This window comes from Sciurus carolinensis, chromosome 3 (assembly GCF_902686445.1).
Source record: "Sciurus carolinensis chromosome 3, mSciCar1.2, whole genome shotgun sequence".
NCBI lineage: Eukaryota > Metazoa > Chordata > Mammalia > Rodentia > Sciuridae > Sciurus > Sciurus carolinensis.
The window spans coordinates 171400250-171424412 of NC_062215.1; the positions used below are offsets into that span (position 1 = coordinate 171400250).

The 24163-nt window shown below is 40.0% G+C and overlaps 1 protein-coding gene across 1 annotated transcript in view; it reads right to left on the reverse strand.

The window, feature by feature from the left end:
• Positions 1–531: 531 nt before the first annotated feature.
• Positions 532–24163, reverse strand: part of Irs1 (insulin receptor substrate 1) — a 57219-nt gene continuing 33587 nt past the window's right edge. The window contains exon 2 of the mRNA XM_047544398.1: positions 532–1557. The gene's annotated coding sequence lies outside the window, so the exon portion shown is untranslated. The remainder of the gene's footprint in view (positions 1558–24163) is intronic.

A 24163-nucleotide genomic window follows, 5' to 3' on the forward strand; every position in this document is an offset into this window, starting at 1 on the left:
GCAAAAAGATTAAAAACTTCTGTAGGCAATATCTTTAGATGTGCTCATTGCCATTTGTGTTTTACAAGGAAAAATTCCAGGATGTGTACACTTTCTAAACAAGAAAAGGATTAAAATTCTCACTGCTGGCTAGATGTTTCCATAGCAGGTCATTATGTTTTTATGTGCTCTCTGTGACTGTGTTTTGGGTTTGTTGTTGTTGTTGTTTTGTTTTTTAAACTAATCACTACTAGGCCAGCACCTACCAGGGCAAATAGGCCAATTACATTCTGCTAAATAATGTAAATCTGGAAGTTCTCAAAACACGAGAGCTCAGGTCTTAAGGAGAGTGACATGTAGCCCTGGTCATAATTTAAAGAAAAAAAAAAAAAAGCCACTCTGGAATTTTAATTTCTGGTTAGCAAGCACTCACTTGTCTAATTATCCTCAAGATGATGCAGGAAATGAAATATCATAACGTGTGCACAGGAGAAAGAACGGTGGGAATGGAACAAGAAGCTTCCAGAAGTGGACTGGGGAAGGGGAGAGAAGAAAAGATTAACAGACTCTAGTTTATTATGAATAGAAAGACATCTCCAGAATTTACAAACACCCACATTGTTCATTCCAAAGAAAGCTTTTGATTTGAAAGGATCACCCATGTCTCCTTCTGTTTACAATATATACAATGGAAGACTTTGATTTCCTTTTCTTATAATTTTGCTTCCATTCAATTGCCAATTTTAAGCTGACACTTGAAAATACCCCAGTAGTATATATCGCTCTTCAGTTTAATTAACATGGTCTATTGTCTTACAGGAAAAATACAAAATTAAGATTAATTCTCGTAAGGAACTCAGCTCAACATCAAGTTTATATTACAAGAGATAGTATCAGCAAATATAACTATACAATTGAGAATCATCTATGGCACTAGGATTCTTATTATATTATTTTTCTGAATTACAACCTTAAAACAAGGATCATACACTATTCTACTCTTTTAGCCTTGTTTTAAGCATTTGCTCCACTCTTTACAACAGAACATTGTATACCTCAGTTCCACATCCAAAAAAACGATGTGCTGTAAGAAAAGTTACATTTTCAATAAAAAAATTACACATATAAATCAAAACCTATGTTAAATATTTAATACTCTCTCCACCCAATGTGAACAGTTTTGAATGAAATAATTTACAATGATATTTTGTCAAACACAGTTTCAGCAGCAGATGAAACAAATCTTGTAAATGCAATGAGAGGAAACCCATTCTCTCGTGGCCTGGTGGTGGGCACATCAGCTCATTGTGGCCAGCTAAGTCTTTAAGGTTCAAGATGAAGTTCACGCAGACTCATTCTTCTGGTGTCACAGTGCTATTTTGCTTGGCACAATACAGAACGTGCAGTTCAGTCAACGAACTCCTGAGGATTGTATAAAGTAAACAAACTGAAATGGGTGCATCGTACCATCTACGGAGGAGGAAGATGTGAGGTCCTTGATTGTGAATCATGAAAGAGTTAGAGTCTGGGTACCCATGAGTTAGAGGAGGATTTGCTGAGGTCGTTTAGGTCTTCATTCTGAAAGGGAAAAGGAAAGAATTGGTCACCACAGGCAACTCAAAACACACACCCAGTTGGGAGCTCTCCTTCTAAAAGGGAACAGTCTCAGATAAACCCAAGTTACAGGCACACACAGTCCTGTGTGCCTAAACAAAATCAACAGACTGTATTTGACTATTCTTTCTTTCAAGATGCAAGAGTCTAAAGCAATCACAAAGTAAAAGTAGTCAATATTAAGTCAGTAAACAAATCAATGTGATCTGGACATTTCAGAGATTTAGCAACAACAAAAAGATTCTTTGGTGATGAGCAAAAATGCTCGTCATAGTTAGAGGGTAAAACTACGACAAAATATTGTAAACAGGTTACAGGCAATCTATGCTCAATCTTCTTCTGGTTAAAAGTCAACTGCAAATTTTAGCATCTGAAGTTGCAGAGCTTAACCATTACAAAATCTGGAATCAATTTTTAATATGACATTGTTTGACAGGAGAATTTTTAGATGCAAAAGGAGACCCATGCAAAACAGACACAGTGAATTATTAAATAAGAAAAGAAAGAGATTCCGATTTAAGTCTAACAGAAATAAGTTATATTTAGGCAGAAGCACAGCATTTCTTCTCTGCAATTCAAGAAGGCAGACCTCAAATGGGGCATTATCCATAATTCCCCTTCAGAGAAGAGACCCTTTTTCGACCTCATAAAGCATCTATTGCTCTCAAGTATAATAATAGATGATTCTTTGGAGCTCCATATTTTTCATGCATTCGAAAGTTATCTATACATATCAATATTTATAGAGTGCCCTGAGCAGCATTCAGCACAGAGCAGATGATCATAAATACTTGCTGAATGAGTAAATAGTCGCATTAAGTACTACAGAGGATTCAAAGTCGAATTCGGCTATATGCCTTGCTTTCTAGAAAGGCAGGCACACTTCATTTATAAATAGATAAAATGTGAAGCTGGCAGGTGAATTTCATGATAGATGCACAGGGGAAAAAAGCTCTAGATGCATGCAGGAGAGGAAGAATATTTCCAGTGAAGAATCAAAGGGAAGTACCTCCCTGACACACATGGCTTGCTGTTGCAAGAAAAAGAATAATTGGGGGCGTGGAAACAGATTTTGTGTCTCAGTTGCTTTTTTGGTGTGGCATCTCCAGAGCTTCCTATGAGGCCTGCCACACTGCAGGTGTGCAAGAGATGTGAGGTGAACAAATGACAAGGACACAGCATACCTCTCACAGACACGATGAACCACGGCCCAGGGGACGAAAGGGCAGCTGTGAAGGGGCCACATGAAGGGTAGGGCTTTACAGGACGGCAAGGCACCTGATCAAGGCACAAGGAATTGAGTCTACGGATCTAGGTGGATGGTGAAAAACCTTGACTGCCAAGCCATGAGCTCTTTATCTAATTTCAGGAACAACAAGGACGAACCTGGAGATATGATCGAGATCCACCAAGGCTACACGGATATCAACAGTTTCTAAAATTCACAAATGTAAATGTGGACAAATAGAGCTGTTTTTTTTTTTTTTTTTTTTTTTTCCCTCTCCCCCGCCATCTCTTTCTTCAAGGGTGATTATGGGTCAGATCCATCAGTGTTTGCTATTTACATGATGGTTCCAGGTAAGCTGGTTTACCAAGTGAATGAAGATTCTAGGTTTAGGAGATTTCTGTCTATTTCAAAATATTAACTCTGCCCCTTAAAGACAGGTAAACAGACTATTATTTTATTTATTAGTCTTTACTAATAAAGATTTGGCATGAAGATACCAATGCAGAAACAAGCAAACAAACAAAAAGAAAGCATTCCAGACTTATTCCTTGAATTGCAAAAGAAGTAAGGTTTTCTTCATGTGCCCTCTAAGAGGGAAAGGCAGGTCCCCTTCTTTCAGGAGCCCTGTTGGTACTCTGTGGAAGTCCCTGGACAAAAAGGTCCAGGTTTCTCATTCCAAGGTCCAAGTTCCTCCTGAAGGCCTATCAGAATGTGTCTACCAGAATATCTAGTGCAGCTGAACACAGTTTCTCAGTTCCAGGACTACTATGAGGCAGGAAGGCCACATACTGTATTAGAGGACTTGCGATAAAAAATTTGCCAAATATAAAATGGGGGAAAAGCAAAGAGCACGCGGCATGTTTTCATTTCTTATCTGGCTCCCGTCCAGAGGGCTGAATGAACAACTTAGGACAGGAACAAACTGTACCCCGTTTTATCACTGCACATGTGGTGCCAACCTGCATGCGTGTGCAGGGCAGACATCTGGGGCCCTGAGATGACAGGGGAATACATGGCCTCCAAGGGTATTGAAATCTGTTGCTGTGGGCCAGGCAGAGACCATCCTTGTGATTTTCCACAAATATGTTCAAAGAGCAGATGCAAAAGGAGATCTTTCTTCCATAGTCTTAACACAGTACTTTTAAAAGCCTATCTCAGAAATCCTGATCAACACATGCTTCAGCCACAAAGCTTCCAATTGGTGCTACCAACTCAGGAACCTATGAAAAAGTGGAAGCAAGTGGTAAAGAGCGAGGTAATGCAGGCAGGGGATGGGAACCCACAGCTACAGGCAGGTTAAAAAAAAAAATGCCTGGAAAATTCTAAAGGGAAAGTCTGAAGTTCACACCTGCCTGTCCATACCGTGGTTTGTCCATGGGTGTCGGTAACATGGAGCTAAGCCCGTCAGGTAATGCCCGTCAGCCACCCCTCCGTGCAAGCCACCTTGGGCTGCATCCTTACTCTGGTCATGCAGCCATTGCTGGCAGCAGTTTGGGAATGCTTTCTCAAGTCCCCAGTTCTTTTTTGCAACTGCCTTCTCAGCCTTGGGCATATTCTTTTGAATGGTCTCTATAGCAGCCAGTCCTAGCCCTTGGAGGGCACATCTGATCTTTGGAGACAGTCAAAGAGCTCTGAGAGCCAAATATGGCGAATAAAGGAGCTGATGAAGCAGAGTAATGGTTCCCAGAGAGGTATTATCTGGAGCCAAAGGCCTCCAAAATCAAAGTTCCAAAAAGACAGTTGTTCACGACAGTTACTCCGATGAGTCAGTTGGATAGGAAGTCTGACTTTCTAAATAGACCTCAGCATACCCTTTATGGGACTTAAGTTCATCATCCTACAGCTCTGCCTCAACCTGCTTGCAATCAAGAAAGTCTAAGCTCGAATAAAGTCCCCAAAGAAAGGCTAACATCTATGTGCATATATTTTTGTAATGTAGAAATACATTTTTAATGAGAGAAAAAAAAAGCAATATTCACACTAAATTCCTTCAGTCATTCAATTCAATAAATATCTGTGAGGGACAAATTACAAATACAATAATAAATACTGTAATAAGCACAAGAGAAGGTGACATTCTCATATTTACATTGAATATAATTTAGAAACACAACCTCAATTGATGGACACCAACCACATACAGCAAATATTGCTGCCCTGTTTTACAAATACAGAAGCTCATTTGTATTGTCACAAACTAGAAACCAAAAAGCAAATTGTTTCCTTACAAGAAGACACTGTGCAAATATCAAGTGCTGATGTTCTGTGATATACTCTCTCTAGTTAGATCACTGGGGAAAACTTCTGAACCTAGACATACGATGCACCTGTCATGAGATTTACTAGCAGGAAATTACATTTTGACAAAACTTCTTCACCACACCTTCTGTGTGTATCTTCTTGTAAGATAAAACCCACTTAATCCTGTGGCCAGTAATGAAAAATGTAATTTTTAAAATATTATCAAGTAAGTCAACACTTGAGCAATGCTACTTGAGACCTATGGATTATTGCATTATTGCATTCAGCAGGAATTTACATCTTCTGGACTCTACCCACTTACACTATGCCTACTAAAGCTGAAAAACAAATACAGCTTTTGCTTTCTTCCACAGAGTCTCAGCCTACTGCTCAGTATTGACCATAAAAGCTGAAAACAGCACAGTTAAGATCTGAGTATGTTGGAAGGATCCATACCCTTCCGGCAGTGCATTTTCTGTCAAAACCATTAACAAGTGTATTTACTTTGTATTTACCTGTTCTGAAACTTCTTCCCAATTTGTGAGTAAAATGCAATATAGTAATAAATATCTGACCAGGGCACTATTAGTAGTTTTTACTCTAAGGAAATAGAAATGAAATTGGTTGGCTATTGTCATACACTGAAATGTAGTTCAAAAAATAACCCTTCCTCATCCAATTGTGCTTAAAAAAAAATTAGTACTGACTTTTTCTTCAATGGAAATCATTGTTTGAAACCTTATAAATTCAACTAGAACATTTCTTTTAAATTAAATTTCTCCACTTAAAGAAATGTGTCAAAGCAACATGTTTGTTTCACTTAACATAAAAGGCTGTGTTTTTAAAAATGATATATCTTGAATATAATACAGAAAATGTATAAAATACAGGAAAATGCAAAGAAGGAACAAATATCATTTGTACTCAAGAAAAATTACTATTCATATGTGGTTCTAACTTTACTATTTATTTGAAGGATTTGAACTTATAATTTAATGTCAAAAAAGGTTAAATTCGGAGAGAAAAGTAACATTCAAATAATACTTAGTTCTTTCTCATTAAAAATCAGTGATGAGAAGTTATTTGAAATTTTTAACCCTTTTTAGTACTCTTTTTCCCATGTTCCAAAGTCACTGTATACAGTTGGAAAGTAGGAACTCTGGCTTCCTAGCTTTGGTTTCCAAAAACCTCAGTCCTTGAGGGAATGGCACAGATAAAAATTCGGGAAGATTCAAGAGAGGACAAGGATTCCTCCAGAAGAGGAAAGGATTCCCCTCAGTTGGGCACGGGGAGAGAAGAGGCGGAGGACGCGAGGGCCCAGAGGTCAGCTGGGAGACTTGAAAGGTGCTGGTGATGTAGCCTGTAAAGTCCCTCTTTATTCTGCTTCCCATGGTGAGTTTTCCTTCACACAGTTACTTCCAACTGTATACCACTACCACAACTCACTTCTTCAGCTACTCACTGATGCAGCTGCAATTAATTATGGTACCACTAATTTAAAGCAGATCCCATATTCTAGAATGTTGGTATATTAATAAAAGCACCTTATAAAATACTGCAAAAGTTATTACTCTGTTTTCAAGAATCCCTGAATCTGGCAAATGAACCCAGTAAGTTAAAAAATAAAAATAAAAATCATCTCATATACACCTTCATAGTTCTGATGGTAGACGGGTATCACTCACTTTAACATTCACACAATAGAATCTTGGGCAAATAAATGAGGCTGCTCATCTGCATGGTAGACGGAGGGAAACTTTTACCAAAGGAATTTTGTGGCTTAGAGTCTGGGTTCTACCATCTGAGTTGGATGATAGCATCGGGATGAAGCACCATTCTCTGGGCTGGCTCCACTAGTTAGAGCAGTCACCCACTAAGAAAGAAAATGTATAAAACACAGGCGAAATCCAGAGAGCTTCAAAAATTAGGGACACGGGAGAATCTCTTTGCTCTTCTCAAAGTTCTCAATGGGAAGTGTGGGGACAGGTTGGAGTTTTGGAAAAGGACAAAACTAACTGCTGAAAAAAGTATTCTCCCTTTTACAGCCTTCAGACCATCCCCACCAAAATCAACCAATCCAACAGGGCTGACTGAGCTAAAGTTAGAGGTAAGACCAAGATGTTTGCTACTTGATGTCAAAAGGAGAAAGCCATTTGAGCTGAAGAAGAGAAACCAACTGTTTTTAAAACAGGCCAGGATTGAGCAGGAAAGACTTGGTTTTGTAGTCTTAATGGCAAAGGGTAACCGACCAGCCGGGCCAGTGCTTTAATGGAGTTGCTTAAAGAGCACTTTGCCAGTGCAAGTCACGTGGGAGAGGGCTGAGAAACAACAAGGGTGCAGCCAGCCCTTCATGTGCACAGGGTTGTCAAGGAGGAAAGTTCAGGGAGAGCTGCCAACATGTGAGAGGCCATCTCGCTCCAGTTCCCCTTTTGTCCCAATGAAAGACCTTCTGGCAGGGCTGGTGACTTCAGAAGACCACCAATGAAGAATGACACACGTATTATGAAAAGGACAGGAGATCAAGGAGATCAGGAGGGACCAAGGAGGGGAGATCATGCCCGTCAGTCCCGCTGTGGTCTACCGGGATGGCTGCTGTCAGCGCTGGGGATTTCTCTTCTCCAGCTACAAAAGGCAGAAGAAAGTTCTGGGAACCCTTCAAGATGGTTAGGTTAAGCAGACAGATCAGACCAACAACAATATATAGTTCTCAATTAGAAGTGTGCCATCAATGACATGCTAGGGAAATCCGAAGAAATATTCAGAAATCTTTTAAACCAAAGAATATCCACTTCAGTGATTTACCGTTCTTTTTATTAATGAAGCATACTGATCAAATGAGGTCAAGGCCATAACCCCACCCCTACCCCCAAGCAAAACGTCTCCAATCTCTCTTCTACCAATGTTAAAATATGTTCCGTATATATGACAGAATCGAGGTGAAAAAACTCAGAAAAAAAAAAAAAGTCCCTCTACATCTCAAGTCTGACCACATGTACTGTGGGGGCAGGAAGCTTTCATTTAAACACAGTTCAACCAAAAGAAACCTGTGATGAGAAGACCCGAAAGTCATACGCTGCCTGAAGAAGAGGAGAAGTAGTCCTTTGCACTCACGGAAGGTCTTTCTGAAGCACATTCCACCGCCTCCCGGGCACTGCATTCCAGCTCTGAGGTTTATATTGCAATATCGCGTCACTCTTTGGTTTGGGGTTTGTTTTGTTTGTAATGGTCAGAACACAGGACACAGGTTTTATAGGTCTGGCTTTGGTACAAACCAGTAGAGTTAAATTACACCAGAACTTTGTTTCCAATGTGGTGTAGAGAGAGCAGAAAGTGTATGTAGTGCCGTTTCTGCAATTAGATGAGAGGGATTCAGGCAGACCTAGTCTCAATACCTTTATTTTTCTCTTACACAATAAGTAGATCTCTCCCTCTTTGCCCTCTCCCTGGAGGCAAACTGCTTCAAGAAAGCAAGTGCCAGATACACATCTGAGCAAGTGTCCAGCAGCTCAATTGTTTCTTAACCATCATCAGCTTTTCCATAACAGCACTTGAACCGGTCACAGAACAGGCATTCACAGAGACAGCCTGGGTCTGCAGAGAACTGAGGCAGGGTCATTAACACCGCTGACATCACTTCTGGCAGTTGGAGGAAAGGGAAAACCTGTGTTTAATCTATTTCCTACTCACCGCAAGATTTAGCCGGAGTCCCCGATAATATGGCTTGTGGTTGACTTTATGGAAGAACTTGGTAATGCAAGAAAAATCTCCCCCAATGGTATGGGCCCGATCCCCTCCCTGTAGGTCTTTTTTTGAGGTGGGGGGAGGGGTTGTTAGTAAACAAGCCTACCACAGGACAATGCCACTCCAACAGGACCTAGTGAGGCCCGGCTCCCGCTCAGTAGAAGACTTGCACATGACAGACGTCTACTTCCCATCTCTAGGAAACCACTGTCTTAAGTCACAAGCAAAAAGTTTTAGCCTTTGTTTTCTTTCTTGCTTTGAGGAGGATACCAGAGGGAAAACGTTGGGAAGAATTTGATCTGTGATTCTTTAAGATTAAGTAAGTTGTTCTTTAAAAAAAAAAAAAAAAAAAGGAAAGAAAAAAGTGGTCTAACTACTAGAAAAATATTGAAACCAACTGAAACTGTCCACAGATACTAAGTATATGGCAGTATGTTTCCAATGTATGGACCCACAATTCTCTTTCATTTCTCCTTAAGAATTCTTGAAGAAATGCAAACTACAAAGATTTCCGAGCTACGAGAGTGATTCTTAAACACAAAGCAAAGTTAAGGGGTATGGAAAACTGCACCATCCAGCTTAGACTACAGGAGGTCAAGGGCAAGACCAATATTAATTGGGTCCTGTTAAAGATAAAGCTATAACTGTTACTTGCAATGAATTAATAATGCAATAAACGCATGCTTCTCTTGAGTTGCCACTACCTGAATGATAAGTATGTGATTTGAGTTCTAAAATATAATTTAGGAAATTCAACCCAAAAAGGGTGACTTTGAAAATGAAAATGGAGCTATTATTACAAGGCTGTCATGCTTTCTAAAGACTGGTAATTTTGTTTAACTCAAAACTTATTTCCCAGTTAAAACTTGAAAGGAAACTTCCATTATCTCTTCTCTTGTTCTTTGCTCTGTGATTTTAGGCAAGTTACTCAAGCCTCCTAAATCTCAATGTTTTCACATGTAACACAGGATAGCAATATCCATTGCAGAGGGTTACTGAGATTAAGTGAAACAATACACAAAAATTCTTATTTTGCATGGCATATAATAAGCCCTCAATCGTTAGTTCTTTTCTAACTACTGTTCTTAAAAACCCAAAACCCTGAGATCTCACATCTTCTCCTGATACCTGAAAATACACCAGCCAAAACACACCCAGCAAGCAAGAACGAATCCACAGACCAAATGCTAGCCAAGAGCTGAAGCTGAAGCCCAAATCAGGGATGCATTTTGGGAAGAGAGACAGAGTTATTCTGGAGAGGAGGTAGCAGAGGAAAATGCCAGAACAGAAAGAAGAGGGATAGGTAGTAATAGCAAAGCTAAAAATACGTCCTGTGATACAAAAGAGGACCTGCCTACTTACACAGGGAACGGCATAAGTTAAATACTAAGACGTCTGAGCAAATCTTAAATTAATGCTGTCTACAGAAATTGTTCAAAGGCCACTTCCAGTGCTTGAAGATAGTGGAAGCCTGAAGCCCCCTGCCCTTTCTAAGTCTGTTAATGAAAGGCCTGAAATACTACATGAAAGCATTTACAAGGGAATCACATGAACAGGCTTAAGTGGATGTTCGGTGAGATTTTTAGAATGCACTCTTCCAGGTTCTAAAGCGTGTTTGTAATTGGTAGAGGAGGAACTGGGTGGCTTTTGTTTCCAAGTTCTTCTTCCCAACCTCTCATGTAAAGGGACAGAACAAAGGGTGATCCAGCCCTCAGAGTGCCTGAGTCACTTGAAAAACTGAAATTGCTGCCAGATGCACATCTAATCGCCGGCAGCTGGAAGAGGAAGAGGGAAAAATCAGAAAGATAATCTGAAATAATTGATAATAGGTACATGGCTACCTCCAACTCTGAGGCCTTTGAGGCAGACTAAGGTGCAGATTTCTGACTGACTGCAAACACTTCTTTATTGTCTCCCACGAAGAGGCAAAGTTCTCCCAGTTGACAAAGGGAGCTGACCTTTCACCCACTGACCCCAAAGCTCCTTTTCCTTAGCTTTCATCTTTCAAGTCTTACTTCCACTTGGCTCCAGCTCCCCTCTGACATTTTGGCCCCTTTCTTTTTAAGTTGGAAAATGTCATTTGCTTAGAGGTTCCTTAACAGCGTTCTGAATTAAATTGCATCGTGTTCTCATGGTACCGAGCAGGCTGCCCGGCTGAGGTGAAAGATCTCTGAGGGCAGTTGTGCCTGATTCTTAATTAGGAGGCGGTGACGACTCTTAACTAAGGGATCCTTATTAAGAAATATCGACCAGTGTCTGGTATGGACTGAATCGTTTCCCCTGCCGCCTATGTTCAAACCCCCACTGCACTGGTAACAGGAAGAGGGACCTTCTGGAGGTGATTTAAGTCAGGAAAGTGGAACCCTCGAGAGGGGGAACAGCATCCATCAACAACAGACTCAAGGCTTGCTCTCTGCTGCACATCATGAAAAAACACAAGAAGATGGCCATCTGCAAGTCAGGAAGAGGCCCTCGCCCGACACCAGAGTGGCAGCACCTTGATCGTGAACTTCCCAGCCACCAGGACTACGAAAAGAAATGTGTTGTTTAGCCACACACTCCGTGTAGCAGCTAAAACTAAAACTGACTCTGAGGGAGTCAGCGTCCCCAGGGAAAGGAGTCCTGCTGACCGGAAGGCAGGCAGGTGCCATTGTACTTCCGCCGAAAAGTTCTCAGAAGGCCAAACTCACTGCCCTCTGGTCTCCAACATTTCACTGCACCTCTGGAGTAGTATTTCTCAGTACGGGTGAGTGGGAAAAATTCTGCCTACAGGGAACATTTGGAAACAACTGAAGACTTCTGTTGCGACAACCAAGGTGGTGTGGGACAGGTGCTCCTGGCTGAGCAGGTAGAGGCCAGGAGGCCAGGAGCGCTATTAAACCTCCCACAATGCACAGCACCGTAGCCTACAACAAAGAACCACCTGACCCCAAAAGTCACTAGTGCCGAGACTGAGAAATCCTGCCCAGGAGTCACTGCCTTTAGCTGAAGAAATGGAGGAAGCCCCCAAACCTGGCTCATCATTTGTTTTGGGGGGCTCACATCAGCTCTAAGCAAGAATGTGGGGCAAGAGGCATTTGTGTTTGCAGTTCCTGTTCTTTGCTTTACTGTATTTCTGTGAACTGCCACTGCCACGCCACTTCAGGGTCCCTTCGGTCCCCTCCCCATGCTAAGGCCTTTCCCACATCATTACTAATGCTTAAAAACCCTCTACAGTTTCTCACTCCTTCATAACCTTTTTGATAGAAGATGACTAGTTAATCCAAAATAAGTCCAGGCCCATGTATTCCTCCTCCAGAATGAAACAGGAGGCTTCCAGAAGCAATGCCATAGCAAAGCACTGACAACAGAGGGAGAACACTCAGGGAGGCCTGAGCCCAGAGACAAGGAGGGAAGACAAGCAGGGCGGGACACGGCTGCACCTTCTCTGACCATGAAAGAGACCCACCCAGCAAGCAAAGACCCTTGTCACTCCCAGGTCTGCTCAACCCGGGCTCTGTGGTGGTCCTCCCTTGGATTCCACAATTTAACCAAGTGGAGGGAACACCTGGTGCTCAGGATCTGTGGCAAACCTCAGGGAGATAACGAGAGAAGGCTGCTGGGAACCAGGGGGCCCTGCTACTCATGACTATGTAAGCCATGTTCTTGCTCCTCAAATATCTGGGCATGACAACAAAAGGAAGAATAGGCCCCCTCAGTTTCCAAATAGGTTAATTTTTTGCAATAAATCCACTAAGCTTGCTCAGTAAGAGGCGACTCCTAAATCAGGCTGCTATTTCCTAAAGGTTCTCCATGGACCCCCCGCCAACTTTATGAAAATAATAAATCATCTTTCACCTTGGAAGACGATTTATCATCAGACAAAGGAAAAACAACCGTCAAAATACAAGATTGAGATACAAATTTCCATTGCTGTTTCTATGTGTACCATGTCTGCCTAGTTTTGGTTGGCTTTTCCTAAATATAATCTTAAAAAATAACAACAGCAGGGTGCAGAGGGGAGGGAGCATAAGCCATCAACAGTGAGAGTGGCCAGGGTCCTAAGAATCAGACCATAAGCAGAAAGGAGTAGTAGTCACATACAAAGATTTTCAGACCAAACCCTCAGGTAATAGTAGTAATAACCAATCCTCCTTAAATACAGCCACTGGGGTTTCTGTGGCCCCAGGGTTCACCAAGAAAACAATAGCTTCTATTCTTCTCAGATTGTAGCCTGAAATGCTGACAAAATGCCTTCGAACTAAGAGCAAACCACACAATTTCTCCTTGTTATTGAACATCAACAGGCTATAATTTACACTTAATTGAGAGCCCTATGATAGCCTCTGATTAATTCTGCTCAAAAATCACATGAAGTTTTTGCCATAAAACCACATCACTAATGGACAGTGGCCTCCCTCACTTGGCTTCTCCACACTTTCCTTCTACAGGGACGTAAGGGAGAACTGTGATGGGTAAATGTCCATGGCAGCCCTGTCCCTTACAGCTGCTGCTCCTCTATCTTGCCAAGTGCTCACTCCCCACCATCACCAAAACACAACAGGGCTCTTGGCCTTTGCTACTGACTCTCCCTATATCATATCAGAAAGCATTTAATATCAGAAAACATTTCTCCTGGGATCTGCTCAAGAGAATTTGCAGTAGAAACAAAGAACACCTTTCCCAGAGTGTCCCAAGCAGAGGTGCCAGGAAAGTGCGATCCTCACTAATTTCTGCCTCCAATGCAAAGCCAACAGGAACTGACGTGAGAACCATCTGACCTAATTAAATGAGTTGGGTTCCATCCCCATGGTGGGATCTAACCCTAAAATAATCTAACCCTAAAATCTTGATCATCCTCTGCCTGGATTTGGCCATGACCTAGAATTCCTGTCTGTATAAATGGTACCTCCCCCCGGCCTTGACCATGTAGTGGCTTACTTACTAGCACTTCGTCCATGGAGAGAGACAAGAAGTAAAAGAGAACTTAAAACTTGCAACTTAGCACATTTCCCCACTTGAGGCTCTACAAAAGTGGTAAGTGGGTGGTGTAATGACTAACCAAAATCTGTTATGGGTGACAATTATTCCAATATATTTTTTTAATTGCTCCATTCTCATTTCTAGAGGTGACCCACTGCATGACCAAGTCACCATAAAAAAGGGTTCAAGGATGAATATGAAAGGAACGATCAAAGCAGCCCCAGGCACAGTATTCCTTAATTGTGTTGTTAAGATCTGAGTTGCCTGAGTTGATAAAACCGGGCAGCAGTGACCTGGGTGAGACCAGGGGTCTCTGTGCCCCCAAAACCATGCTCTAAACACAAGTCACTGGAAACTTAATAGTGTAACTATTTAGAAAAGCAAAATAATCCTAATAGAAAGATACAGGGTGATAATCAAACTAAGTGTAAACAAAACAAGATTCCAAGTAAATTGATCAACTACAAAATGAGAACTTCTATATAGGTGGAAGGGGTAAATAGAGAAAACAGAAAAAGGCCCAAACTCTTTGAAGACCACACAACTTTTTAAAAAGAAGACACATCATTTTAGGTCTAAATGTTTTAATATCACAGGTAGGAAATTAACAAATTTGAGTTACGTAAATACTTACTAAAATTATTTCCACTATATCTGGCATGATCTAAGCCATCAGTGTAGCACCATATCTAATTTTGGTCTCCACTATGAGCCATGTGAGAGAAAAAAATGAAATTAACAGCAAAGTAGATTTTCTCAAATGCTTTAAAAAAAATTTTTTTTTAATACTTAGGATCTCCTGAGGATATTGCTAGAATGAATATTCTGATTCATTAGGTTTGGGGTATGGCCAGGATTCTGCATAACCAGCTTCCAAGGAACCTCAATGCTTGCTGCTCATCTAAGGACCACACTCTAAGTATTGAAGGAGGTTAAGAACCTACAAGAAAAGGGTAAAGCTGCTATTTAACATTTTATAAAACAAGAGGGCTCAGCTGTTACACCATGAGTCATCTGTTCTCCATCTCCAAAGAGCCAATAGACTTCAGTTTAATTGAAACAAGAAGAAAAATGTCTAGGTAGAGAAAGTTCTAGAAGGTACTCTTGAGTGACATAGATTTAGATGACTGCAAAGGCAACGTTGGGTTAAGTTCTTTAAGACTCCAACTCCAACTTCTGTTCCCTTCCCTATCCTTTCTTTGTTGTCCCTCTCCCCTCCTTTCTTTCTTTCCTCCCTGCCTGTCTTTCCTGCCTTCATAGCTGGTGCTACGATCCATTTCTAAGATGTTCTTAACTGCATCAGCCCCAGATTTTACCTCCATCCAGAACCAAGTAGAAAACCATCCAGTCGATTTCACAGGGATGCTAGGTAGACATAACAGATTAAAAATGATCTAACCCTAAAATCTTGAACTTCTTCTGCCTGGACTCGGCTGTGACCCAGAATTTCTATCTATATAATGGTACCACTTTTCTAGGACTTGGAAACTTCCCTCCTCCTTATCTCCCTATGGCCCAATCATGTCCACCCATCTCCCATTATAAAAAATAAATAAAAGTACAGAAGACTCCATAGTTTGGTATTTCATTTTACCCTGCTTCATGTTCAGGCTCAGGAGAAAGGTCCAGAGGCTGAGGAAATTGGACTGGGGAAAGGGGTATGAAAACTGCAATTCAATGCATTTCTAATCCTTTACAAAATGAATAGAGATGGCTTTGGACACCTGAGGGTCTTGGTCAAGAAGAACCACAGTAGGACCACGTGCATTAGCTGAGCAGTGAAGAAGACTCAAAACTGAACAGGCATTCCTCACAATACTCAAGGAAACACATACATCCGCCCTACCGTCATCTTGTACCAAATAAACCACAAGGCACAAACCAGAGGTGAGTTCCCAACTCCACATCTTCATTATTTAAGGAGACCCCAGGGAGTAATAGCCACCAAACTGCCAACTTAGGTCTCATCTCAAACAAATGAGTAGAACTGAGGTAACAAGAGACTAGAACAATCTACAACACCTTCAACACCAAAAGTCTTCATATCCAAACAGGCTTCCATTTTCCGTTGAGTATAAATTCATCCTCCATCATTTTTCTTAAAAACAAGGAGGATTCCTCATATGGACAGCTCATCCCAAGAACCCCAGATGCTCACAGAGATCCAGAAGTAGCTTGTGGGGGAAGCCACGGATCCACAATGGTGTGAAGGTACCAAAATTTGGAAGACTCAAAACTAAGCAAGAAAGGAAGGTTTGTGTGTGCAAATTACTTCCATTCAGGCCAGCAAACAGTAGCAAACTGCTCCCAATTTCTACAAGAAGGCAAACAGGCCTGTCCCTTGGTCCTGTTTATTTGGAAGTCAGTCTCCAGATTCTGTCCTCCAGTCAATGAAGTTTTATGGCAGTGGACAGGCCTTAATTAGTTGATGGCAATTTTATCCACGAGGCCTGCCTCTGTGCGCTGATCCTGAGATGCAGTTTTACTAGTCTGGAAAAGAAGCCTGGGCAAGGCATAAGCTCCTAATGACTTTAGGAAATGGTAGGAAAATGATGATGTGGCCAGAGATACTCCCCAAGAGCTAATTCCAAAACCACTGCTGGGCTCTGCAACTCACATGCCGTGCAATTCACACGAGTTGTTTTCCTAACCAGTAGGGACAGAGTGAGAGCACATTTTACCCAGGACTATGAGATGATACACAGGAATATAAATGCCTGCAAGGCACTCTGTGCAGAGCCATGAGGCCACCAGACAGTGGGAAGACCCCATCCCTGCTCACTGGTGGGACCTCAGACACCTGATTATTCTTACCAAGCTACCATTCCTTGAACAATGGTGATAAAGGTACTTAACTCATTCAGTGGCTGTGAGGATTCAATGAAGTGATGACTGCAAAACAGGAAGCACAGATCTAGACAACTGAGCAATTTATAGGACAATTCGGGTTTTGTTTTGTTTTGTTTCAATCCAATAGCAAGGACCTCTCAGAAATCATAATGGGAAGGAGACAACAGAAAGATCTGAATGGTGGAAGCAAGGTACTGGACACTATTTCTGCCTCTGCAATTTTGTGTTTGCAAAGAGGAGAAGATTGGCATTGAAACTCAGCTGCCTACATTCATTATATGATACCATAGGCACTAAATAAGTCACCCCTGATTTATCACTGACAATGAAGGTGCTTCCAAGCTTGCCTTGAATTTCTTGTTCTAATCTTTGAACTGATCATTTGAAATGGATTGCCCTTAAATAAAAGGGAGATTCTAAAGCACCCTAAACTTTTGTCACCAGCATTTTTACACTTCCTTAGCTGGAAGGCAAACGTGTGTCGAGTTTGGTAGGCAGTGTCAGGTCTCGAAATGAATTTTCATAGCGTATGCCATGAAATGTAATTTTCTGAGACTGAATACTTACAATTGATTAATACCCTTTCCAACTTGTTCATTGGGTTCCTTATATCCAATTCTCTAAACATGTTTATTATATCTAAGAAAGGATTTAAAGGAAAATCATAGATTCCCATGACTTACTCTAAGGTCCACCTAACTTGGTTAAGAGGTTGGTAATTTCAGTCAAAGCAAAGACAATGGGTGTTAAGTTTTGGTGAAGAGATCCTCACATTTGGCAGTGACTAAAGTAGAAAATTTGTTAATTTTTTAAAGAGTTATCTTATTTTAATGATTTAAAAAAAAACTCTCAGTCCATCTTTTAATGCTACACATTAAGTATTATGACTAAGAAAATAAAGCAATTTTAATACTGATAATTGTTTTCAAATTATATCTTCCTCCCTCACTGGATATTTTAGTAAATCATTCATGGGGAAGGGGTGGAGGATATAAATCACCCTCAAACACATACACAGCAATTGAAGAATCTTCATCAATACTGTCGCCCACGTTGATTATATGTCATGGATGTCAATGGTCTTCATATGCACTATTTCATACAACCCTCATGACTATACTGAGATTGAATTCTATTCGTTTAAGACTATTCGTGTTTTAAAGACAAGGAAACTGAGGTTTAGAAAGGATGGATAAATTCCTCAAGAACTCATCACTAGTAAAGAGAGCAACTGGGATTCAAAGTCCATGCTCTTTGCCACAAATTTATAGACAATGCTATAAAAAGCCCGGGTGGAAATGTTGTCAACCCTTTCATCTAAATAGAGTCCACTGCAATATACAAAGCTATTTTTATAAAAGGAAACAGAGGGTAAGCTTTGTGTTTACAAAGGGTAATGAGAAATTGCATACTGAAATGCCATGCTGATAAATCTACATGAACTCAGCTAAAACAGCATTCCACGTAATAGGCACCTGGATATCAGAAGTAACTTCCCTCTGGAAAACAGTTTGCAAGAGATTGGCATCATAAAAGCACGCTTTCATCCCTTATTATGTGTCCTCCTGTAAAAACACTAAAAATGAAATCTCTCATTTCTGCAAGAGTCTAGACAGTAGTAGTAGACACAAGCAACTGGGTGTGACTAATAGATCCTGACGAACAAATACAAACAGGACTGAAGGTAAAGCATGAGGCCTGACATTTATAGACCCTATAAAACAGAATCCCTCTTCCCTGTGAGGGCTGCAGGTCGGCTGCCCCACTGGTTCTGGCGCAAGACCTGCTGGACACAGGGATATTTTTATCCAGCAATTTTCCTTCAGTCCTCCCGCCCTTTATTTAGAAAGCCAAAATAAAACCCAGAAAAACTATACTTATAAAGTCATAAGCCATACACTATAATAGGTAAATAAAAGTCCTTTGACATTAGAAACCAAGAAAAAAGAGAAGATTAAAAAGTAAATCATAAACAGCTGTATCTCCCCTCCCAATTGTTTACATTCTTAGACATCCACTTTTTAAAAATATTCCCTATGTAGATCAAAACAAGCTGTACATTGAGAAGGGGAAAAACAATGACGTTAGTTTTAAAATATGACACAGTTTACATATAAACAGAGCTAAGTTTATGTACATTATTCTCATTGGCAGCGACTGAACTCAATGGCTCAAATAAAGAGCTATAATTGTGTTAATTATCTCAGCCTGCAGAAAAATAAAAAATACTGTGTCACCTTTAAAATGTTGTCTAGCTTGAGTATATGCACCCTGTTACAGAGAATAGGATACGACTGGCTTAACAAATCAAAATAATCCAAAACGCTTTTTCAAGTTCACAGACTTCATGAACTTACTTTCAGTTATCCTTTTAAAAGGAAATACTTCATCCCAGGTATGGTCTAAGTATTTTGTTGTAGTTGTTGTCTGTTATTGTGGTGCTGGGTAACAAATCCAGGTCCATGTGCACACTAAGCAAGCCCTCTACCACTGAGTTACACCTCCAGGCCTTGTGTAAGTTTTAACATAACATTATACAAGCCAACTTCCATCAGGATCAGCAAATTAATATTAATGGCAAGAGAGTCAGTAAGTTCAAGCAGATAAAAGAGTTGGCTGCCCTGAACTATCATTAAGAAAGCATTTATCTTATACCCACGTGTCTAAGGTACAAGCCAAGGTGAATCACCAACTCATCTCCCTGAGAAAGCTCTGATGTTAAAATCTGGTATTGCTGACCTCACTGGATCAAAACCTATGTTCCCTTGAAGGTGGCGAAACATCCCTTGTCAGTGAATCATGGTCTCTCAAAAATCCCTATAGATGATGTATAAACATGAGCCCTGTAACTACAAGTCAAAGTCCTGACTTCCAAAGAAGTGACTTCTGTGCTAATGCATACCCAAGGTTTAGTAAGGAGAATAAAAGGAAACAGCATATTTTTCCTTTAGGATACAAATAGAGAAGATAATGTTTTTAAAATCAGATGAATTACCGATCAACTATAATATACTTATCGATGTATTACAATAGCAATATGAAGTCAGACTCAGTGTCCACTCCACAACTGGGATAGAATTACAAAGAACAGAATTGTCTCCTTTAAAATAGCATGGGTGGGGGTGGGGCTGGAGCTCAGGGGCAGGGCCCTTGCCTAGCGACGCACAGAATTTGATCCTTAGCACCACACTGAAAATAAACAAATAAAATAAAGGCATTCTGTCCATCTACAACTACAAAAAAAAATATTTTAAATAAATAAAATAAAATAGCAAGGTTCCTTTCCTTAACAGGCCATATATAGTACCGTGTGGTCAAAGAGGTTTAAAAGCTTGTGCGCTTGCTTTCAGTGATAAAGTACATGGATAAAAAGCACAAATATATTTGACTAGTTATAAAGTACTGCAATTAATGGGTTATAACAACCACTCTAAGTCATTCGTTTCATGATACCTCCAACAGAACAGAAAGCATTCACCCCTAGAAAATGCCTGGAGCCGGCGCATGTGGACACTCCCGGAGATTGGACCCCAGGCATGTAGTCAGCTGCCTAACACGTTCCACAGAACATGAGCTCCCTGAGATTAAGTTCTGTGTCCAAAGACACTCAGGAGCCATCTACCTCTTGGCATCTGCCATCTCATATTAGAGCCTTGACATTTCCTTTAACCATGTGTTTCCTGAACTTATGATGAGAAAATAGCTTTTATGTCATACTGACTGCTTCAACATGCTACGAAACACACTTTAGAAAAATTCTGCCTTGTAGTGTTCCCTCCTCCAAAATATTTCCCCTGGAACTTTACTTTGCAACAAAGCATTCTGATAAAATACCAGACAAAATATATATAGGCATAAGCAAAGAAAAGTGTTTTAGGATAAATAATAAAAATTAATTGAACACAAAAATATGCTTCATTTGAAAATATCATACTTGTTTTTTTAATGCCTAAATTCATAATGTGATTTGTAATCAATAAGATTAATAACAAAAATAATGTACGATTTGATATAATACTTGTATATCAAAAGATCTCTTTGCTGCTCTGAATTTAAAGGAAATGAAAATGAAAGAGAGGGGGAAAAAAAGAAAAGTGGAGAGCAAACTTCCTCCCCTAATTACTCACAGACCCACTTGGACTTCAGAAAACCATTCTTCACGTTTCAGGACTCATGCATGAAAGTGTTTTCTTTTGACCGTTATAGCATTGATAGACAAATGCTATATGAATGAAATGGTTTATTACTGCACAATTTTTAAATAATACTTGAACAACTAGAGACAGATGTGAAGATATTCCACATTGCTAGGAACCAGCTCTAGGGTTACATTAGTCTACCAACTTGACCAGACATATGATGAGCACTTTTAAAATCATAAAAAAGAATCAGAAATGAAAACCTGATCGCTCTTGTCTCAAAATATTAAACAGCATGTTATATTCATTTTCAGCCTAAATACTTCCCCAACTTACAGTTGTCTATACTGGGAAAGCAAGAAGTTTGAGTGTCTAAATGTGAATATTTAGACTTGGTAGAAATATTTCCCTTATTAGGTTAAGCTTTGATATGATACAGAAATAATTATAATGAATTTGACGATTAGATTCCTACTTGGTTTCCAAGAAGCTGTGATGATGCACAATATTTTCTAACCTATCTTTATGTGCCTAAATTATATACTGCCAGAAATATGGAACTGAAACATAAAGGGCATCCTATTTCTAGGGAGTTTTTGAAAAAATTGGCAAGGGGAAGGTGAGGTTAAATGATCAGACACACAAGTAACAACCCCACAATTAGCCAAAAAGGACACAATCCAATCTAAGATTCCTGAAATGTCAAAAAAAAAAAAAAAAAAAAAAAAAAAGTAGAAATTTTGAAGCTCTACAGATAAGATACTGGGGTTATCTTTGAAAAGGTTTTGTATATTCCTTTGGCAAAAATGCTCATTGCACACTACAAATTATTTTATCCAGTAATTGTGCAATAAGACAGGTATGCAATTACACATTCATTTCTGTTTGAGCCTACAGTATGACTTAAAGAGGCCCAATGGAGACTAATGAAAAAATAAGCTCTACTATCCAAAGCTGTCTAACTCCTGAGGGGGGCAGATTACACAAGCTCAGAGCACAAATAAAAATCATGCCTAGCAAGTCTCTTTTATTAGGCACCCACATGGTTTTCAAACACAAATCCAAATGCTCATTTAAATACCTGATTGCTAGATTTTTTGCAATACCATGTTGGGTAAGTGTAGAGGAGTTCTTTCTACAACATGAAAACATTTTGTACAGAGAAAATGTTTGCAGAAGTTTGTAGCAAATGGATTTCTAAATAGAGTACTTGCATTTAATAAAGGGAAAACTCAGTCCTGGGTTCTGGAACCTAAGGTTTCAAGGTTTTGACACAGTCCCAATGAACCATGGCAGACCCGGGCAGCTGGGGAATGTGTTGAACCATTAACCACCAAACAGCTGCTGAAGTAAGTCACATTCCGAAACTCTGTAGCACTTCCTGTAACATGGTAAATTTTGGATGTAATGAAATGGATGCTTTTGCTAAGATTGAATGGAGATGTGTGAGCAGAGAAGGGCTCTAATGATCAAAGCTGATACATATTTTCAAATGAATTTTTTTGAATGAACAAAAATACAACATAGGAAGTTATTTTTTTCAAAATTTGCAGACAAAAATCATTTTGGGGATACAATTTGAAACAAGGCTCTTCTATAGTAAACTCCCAAGAATCAAAAGTCACAATAAAATTCAAATATGCTGTTAATTACAAAGCCATGAAAATAACATCCAAATGTTTTGTCTCTGTTAGAACATATACATGGGCTTGGATGAGAAAGAAAAGCCATGCATGAAATAAGCACACCCTCCAAACAAATCTTTTAATTTATGTGCACAAATTAAATTTAATTTGCATTGTTTTTGTTTTTGCCTTATAACAAGATTAAAATTAATTTTAAAACTGAGATGCAATAAGTGGATTTACTCAAATGTTGCTTGAACTATTTCAACACATGCCAACACCCAGAATCTCCTTTCTATTTCTTGGAATGTTGAAAATATCCAACTAATTTATAAAACATCAACAGAAGACACTCTCACAGATAGCAAATCTAATGGGTGTCCAGTCCACACTTCCCTACAAATACATGCAGTCACGCTTCCCGCCCCCCTCTTAATCCGCTGTTGCTCCATTAGTAAGCCCCTAAAAATGTAACCTGGCATTTACACTCTTGTCCATCTGGAATGTGTCCACGTCAGAGGAAAACCCTTACTCCTCCATCCCCCAGGAAAGCACACAGCTGGCAGAAATCTGGGCACGTATGAGGGCCACCACCTCCGCGCAGGGATACGCATGGTTGGAATGCTTAACCCCTCCACACCTTCTTATTTTCAGATAATGCTAGGAAGGATGTGAGTTGTTTGTTTTATAAAATTTAATTCTGTACTATTATAAGACACAAAATGATCCCTTGCTGAAAAAGAGTTTCAAGAACAAAGCAAAATATTTGCCATCAAACTATCTGAAGCCCAAGGTGCTATCTTCTCCCAGCAACAGAAGCCATGGAACCAAAAACGCGTAACTCTGAGGTCAATCTTCTGAAAGTATCATTGTGAAACCTAACCCCACAACCCTGTCCCCCTTGGAGCAGGGGATTCACATATGTGCCTTTCAGCACAGAAGTAGGCATTGCCAAGGTTTTCCACGCTGATCCTAGGAAAACCAATACTTCCAGGTTTCACTGCTGGCTCATGATGTGACGCGCAACTCAGAATCAAGCTGGGCTCCACATCAAGTACCCCACCTAAAAACTGTGGGCAGGACTGTGACTATGTAGACACTTCCAGTTCTTAACTATTGGTTCTAATGAGCAAAGCTAACCAGTAAAATTTAACCCTCTAAGTGATTTAACAACTACCTAATTGCTTGGGAATGCTTGTTGGTATTAAATTTGGCTATTGTTGCAACTGAGGTTCAACCATACAAGGGGAGATTCTTAACACCTTTGAGTGTGTGAAAACTATGCACCAAGTTGTGCTATACTCTGCCCAGGTGATTGCAGGTTTTATTAAGTCACTTGAAACCAGTTTCCAAGAGCTCTACTTCAGGAAAAGCTGGAAAGTGTTCAGTGTATCCCTGATACTTTCCAATGTAATTCTTCCCAGCCACCTTCTCCACTCTGATCAGTTGTCACTCATCAGACAATGTTTTGCTTTTCATCAAACCTTAGGTTGAAAAAACATTTCTTGAGGTTTCAAAGGGCTTTCCTCTTTCCAAACAGAATCCTAAATTGTGAATAATTAAGGTGTTAATCTGAACAGAACTCGTTTAATAGGTACCTAGTAAACCAGAAAGTGTCCCAATCTGTTGTCTAACTTGGTTGAGCTACAAATTGTAAATCTTGAAACTCAAGTGATTGTTTCATTAATGTACTCTGGAAGTCATGAGAGAGCCCTAAGTATGGTCACAAATAACAGAGGTTGCCAAGTGGCATTACTTTATATCATCGACTACAGGGAAGTTAA